Raw genomic sequence first — 5759 nt, forward strand, 5'->3', positions numbered from 1 at the left:
GCCCCTTGTTGCAACCACTAGGGGCTGCATCCATCTCACTGGGGGTCTTCCTCTTGTTCAGTGACCCTCTACCAAGCAAGATGATTTCTTCAGGGACTGGTGACATGATAACATGCACAAAGTACGTGAGAGGAAGTCACACCATCCTTGCTGCTAAGGAGCATTCTGGCTGCCCTTCTTCCAAGACTGATTTGTTTCTTCTTCTGGCAGTACATGGTATAGTGAATACTTTTTCACCAACATCATAATTCAAAGGTAATCAATTTTTCTTTCATCTCCCATATTCATTGTCCAGCTTTGGCTGGCATATGAAGTAATTGAGCATACCTTGTCTTGGGTGAGGTATACCCTAGTCCTCAAAGTGATATCTTTGCTTTGTAAAACTTTAGAGAAGTCGTATGCAGCAGATTAGCTGAATGCAATGAAAATTCACCAAGAAGCATGCATTTCACAGAGGACAAAACTTTAAACTCAGCACTTCAACATTTGTAGATTCCTAGAAAACTGTACTTGATGGTAGGGTATGTTCGATACAACTTTTTAAAAGCACTTTAAGCATTTATTGTGATAATTATGTGCGGACTGAAGAGAGGCCATGTGAAAGCACATACATGTAAAAGCTACGAAAGCTGTCTTCATAGTTGCATACAGGCCACTCTTTCAATTCACAGCATGGAGTCAAACCCTATGAAAAATTCTGCCAATTCATTTTTCGGTCTCTCTTATTCTTTCGGGGTGGGGGGGGGATATATTCATTTGATCCTATATTCCCTGTATGGCAATTCCTGAATGTAACTTCACAAGTATACAACCAAAGCAGTTGAAATATCCAAATATTCTTATAATGCTTTTGGAGAGTAAAGGGAAAGTGTATGGAATTGCATAGTCTGTTAGGATCCAAGGAAGCAAGTCGTGTGCTCCTGAAAGTAGGCTCAAGGAGGGTGAAGGCTGAGCCTGCTGCATGTGGGAGTCTGGCCCGGGAACTCTAGCCGGAGTTCCTAGACCCAGGAAAGGTTGGGTGCCATCAAGTTTCTTAGTGACCCTAGTCCTAAATTGTACTTTCTAAATTTTACTGAGCAGCTGGTGGGTTTGAACCCTCGGCGTGTTGGTTAGCACCTGAGTGATGAGCAATTTGTACCATCAGAGCCCTTTAAAGTAAGCCACAGCAGCCTTGAGTTCTAGGCATTTGGTATGACAAATAAATGGGCTTGGGAGCCTAAAGAGGAGGGGTCCTGGGCTCATTTATCTCATGTACCAGCCCATGGGTCAGTAGGGCCAGTTCTCTGCATGGGACTTCCCACCAGAAAGAAAGCCCTCTGAATTGCACTGTCATTTAATGAGCAGTTCAAAAAAGATAGCATGACAGGAAAGAAAATTATAGGCTGGGAACCCAGGCTTCTACTTAAATGGTGAAACTAACCAGAAATATAAAGCTCTTTGCCATTTAGTTGGAAAGAAAACTTGTCGAATTTCATTAACTTCTAATTCATGAGTGGTTTCCAATAGAAAAGTCATTGAGGAACAGAGAAAAATAACTCGGATGCTCTAAAAATAGGGGGTGATGAGTGGGAAAATCTTGTAAATGTCTTTTTAACTCTTTCAGTTCCTGAGAAGTAAAATGTAAAACGTTTTATAAAATCTGTGCAGCCGAATACTTACCTACAACAGAAAGACCGACTTACAAAGATACGGTAACATTCAATACGATGAAAAAGGAAGTCGTCAGTTGCTGTTGAGTTGATTCTGATGCATGGAGACCCGATGAGGGGCCACAGGCCGCTTCCTGGCTTTCATCTTCTGGAAGCAAGTCACCAGGCCTTTCTGCCCAGGAGCCTCTCAGAAGGACAAAAGAGACCACACCCTCCCTGCCCTCAAGTCCACTCCAGCTCCTCATGGCCCTCTAGCACAGAGTGGCCGGCCCAGTGGGTGTCAGAGGCTGTGGGTCTTTTCTGACACAGAAAGCCTCATCTACTTCCCTTGGAGCACCTGGCGGTTTCGAACTGCTGAGTTAGCAGCCTCACTCGTCACCTGCTAGCTACATCACGAGGAGCCTCTACCAGCCTTCAGTAAAGCAGCCCAGCACTTACTTGTGTGCAGTACCCATATCTGCTTCAAACATACAATTAAAGTTCTGAAATAGGAACAATGTCCAGTCATCTTCACTTCTCTGTAGAATGTCATGTTAAAATCCAAATTCCAATGGGTCTTAATTTTCCCTGCCTCACGGCAGTGTTGTCAGAAAACCCAGGCAACCTGGACAGGATTTTCACTTTCACATCAGCGCCCCTTGCTCCAAGTTCAGAGGAGTAATGACCCTCAATTTTGTTTTGGTAATGAGGTCCTAAGGCTTTTCTCATGTACATGCAGGCTATCTGGCAGGTGAGAAAGCAGTTGTATTATTTCAATTAAAAATAATAATAATGATATAATGCAAATGACTCTTTGAATGAAGTATTCAAATTGAATGAAGAATATGGGTTTTTTTAAATCATTTTATTGGGGACTCGTACAACTCTTATCACAATCCATATATCCATCCATTGTGTTAAGCACATTTGTATTATTTGTTGCCCTATCATTCTCAAAACATTTGCTTTCTACTTGAGCCCTTGGTATCAGCTCCTCATTTCCCCCCTCCCTTCCTGCTCCCCCCTCCCGCATGAACCCTTGATAATTTATGAAATATTATTTTGTCATATCTTACACTGTCCGATGTCTCCCTTCACCCACTTTTCTGTTGTCCATCCCCCAGAGAGGAGGTTATATGTAGATCCTTGTAATCAGTTCCCCCTTTCCACCCCACCTCCCTTCCACCCACCCAGTATTGCCACTGTCACCACTGGTCCTGAAGGGATCATCTGTCCTGGATTCCCTGTGTTTCTGGTTCCTATCTGTACCAGTGTACATCTTCTGGTCTAATCAGATTTGTAGAGTAGAATTGGGATCATGATAGTGGGGGGTGGGGAGGAAGCATTTAAGAACTAGAGGGAAGTTGTATGTTTCATTGTTGCTATACTGCACCCTGACTGGCTTGTCTCCTCCCCGCAACCCTTCTGTAAGTGGATGTCCTGTTGCCTACAGACGGGCTTTGGGTCCCCACTCCGCACTCCCCCTCATTCACAATGATATGTTTTTTTGCTCTTTGATGCCTAATAACAGATCCCTTCGACACCTGGTGGTCACACAGGCTGGTGTGCTTCTTCCATGTGGGCTTTGTTGCTTCTGAGCTACCGGTAGCTGCTTGTTTACCTTCAAGCCATTAAGACCACAGATGCTGTCTCTTGATAGCCTGGCACCATCAGCTTTCTGAATGAAGAATATGTTGTAAATGACTCTGAGGAAAAGAGGATGTGACAAATCAACCCCAGGGCAGGAAGAGCTCTTGGGCAAATCTCTTACCCCTGTACCCTGGCTTCCTCTGCTAACACCAGGGAGAAGAATAGTCCTTCCTTCTTCTTGGATTGCTTGGAGAATTTTCGTGGCTGGGGACTGTGCCTTGGCCCATGGCAAGTGCCATAAAAGGGTTTGCTATGAACAAGCAGTTTTTGAAAATTATTTAAAAGCTTTTTTGGTGCTTTATTTGCTTAAAAAAAAAAAAGGTTTTTTGGCCTATGTTTCACGTATACAATTTAATCACTCAAGCATATTAAGAAGAGTAATGTAATCATCATCACAATCTCAGAACGTTTTCTTCATCGTTACCTTCCCCTTCCCCCCCATCCTTCCCTGCCAGGCCCCTAGGGAGTTACTAATACAGTTACTGTCTCCAAACTTAGCTCCCCTGGGTTTCACATACAGAAAATCATCCAAAACACAAACAGCAACCAACCAACCCAAAGCAGCAATGACTAGACAAAATATAGACAAACCCAGCTTGAAAAGAAAGCAGGAAATATTAAAAATGGAAACAACTTGAAAATGGGTCCAAAGGGAGATCCTGTGATAAGGTATTGCGTTTTCACGTAACTACATCTTTGATCAACTTTTCAATGTTCTCTGCCGCACAGCAAGGCTATTCACGTCCCTGGGCTAGGTTCAGTGGTGATTCAGCAGAGCCTTAATCCACGTGTGGATCTCACAAATGAATATTGGGCTTTCACTGCCATCCGTAGCCTCCTGCAGACTGAGTGTTCAGAATTTAAGCTCTAATAATGTTCCCTCCTCTGGATTTTATTATTTACAATCCTTCGATTATACAGGCTCGTGTGCTTCTTCCATGTAGACTTAGTTGACACTTCATTTGGATGGCGTCTTGTTTGAAATCAAGCCTTTATGACCCCAGACACTTTTTTTTCCCTGATAGCCAAGCACCATCTAGTTTCTTCATTACATTTTGCTAGAGCACCTATATCATCAGTGATCTCATTTATGAGGGCAAGCATTGGGCAGGGCCAGGTCATAAGAACTAATTATTCTTAGACTGGGGATGGAATTAAGTGCGAGCCCCTAATCCACTCATATATCTATGATTTGCATATGTTTCTGGCTCGCTTTAGAGACATTATTATCATTTTATGATAGAGAGCATTATAAATTATCCCCCTGAGATATAAGATATTTCTATTGGTAGTATCATTAATTTAGCCAATGGTATAGAATATAAAACACTGTTGAGAAAAGGAAATGATGAAAATATAGGTCAGTTTCAGATCACAATACATGACTTGTTGACTTGTACAGATTAAACTCAAGTGATGGGACAATATTTACACCCCCAAAATGGTTTGGTAATAGGCAAAACTTTCAATAACACCCATTCACAAAGGGAGAACCTTATCTACCCAGACTAATACAGGCCATAAGAAAGCAAGCAGGGCATTAAAATAGTAAATAAATGGTAGTCTCAGGCCACTGCTCATTGGGCATCCTCAAAGCAAGAGATCCGAACCAGAGTCCAATGGCTACAAACTCCATACCCTTGGGATGGCAGTCACCTGTGTCTTCTCACACTAGGTGCTTCAGCCTTAAGTCCAAGGGAATATTGTGGGGTAAGGAGGGTCCCCAGCAAATCATCACAGGTCCAGTAGGCGCAATTGTACAGCGATAATAAGTAAAGATTATAGTAAAGTCATAGAAAGCATGAGAGATAAAAGAGTCAAATAATGGAGTCAGACACAATTCATGGTAGCATGCTCACCTCAGCCCCGCTTGGTGGTCCTCGTGGGGGGAGCCTGGCTGTGAGAGCAGGAGAGAGCCCCAACTTTATTGCTAACCAAGGGTTATATCTCCTTAGGGGGGGCATCATTACAGGTAACCACACTTCACAGGAAGGGGCAGTATAATAGGCATACACATCATAGGAAGGGCATGCATGATAGGCATAAGCGTGATAGGAAGAGGATGAGCTAGGGGTGTGCCCATAGGAATGGGAAGGTCTAGGTTTGTACATGTGACAAGATGGGTGGACCCTAGATTCATGATGGCAGCCTAACCTTGGTCATCCTTGGGTGGGTTTGACCTCTCTGCTGTCTCCTACAAGGAAACAAGACAACTACTATCCTTATCAGAAGGGAGTGGGCCCTACTTGTTGTGGGATAAACAGTGGTGTCTGCTTGCTCTAGATGGCTGATAGCTCTTAGGAGAATGACCCCTGATCTACTCCTGATGACCCCCAAGGGTATAGTCATTCGCAAGCAGCTAAGTCTGGCACATATTTGGGGGAGACAACTTGGGAGAAATCCTTCTGTTTCCCACAGAGTGTGCCGGTTCCTTGAGTCTGCTACAGGTGACTGTGAGGTAAAGTCTAATTTGCTTCATGG

General features: G+C 43.5%; 1 long non-coding RNA gene across 1 annotated transcript; it reads left to right on the plus strand.

The window, feature by feature from the left end:
- Positions 1 to 215: 215 nt before the first annotated feature.
- LOC123521223 lies at positions 216 to 2426 on the plus strand. The gene is made up of 2 exons (XR_006679702.1): positions 216 to 255; positions 1604 to 2426. It is a non-coding gene; the product is annotated as an uncharacterized LOC123521223 (long non-coding RNA).
- The last annotated feature ends 3333 nt before the right edge of the window (positions 2427 to 5759 follow it).

This window comes from Echinops telfairi, unplaced genomic scaffold (assembly GCF_000313985.2).
Source record: "Echinops telfairi isolate 266 unplaced genomic scaffold, ASM31398v2 ScPeMD7_1;HRSCAF=3_0, whole genome shotgun sequence".
Classification (NCBI taxonomy): Eukaryota; Metazoa; Chordata; class Mammalia; order Afrosoricida; family Tenrecidae; genus Echinops; species Echinops telfairi.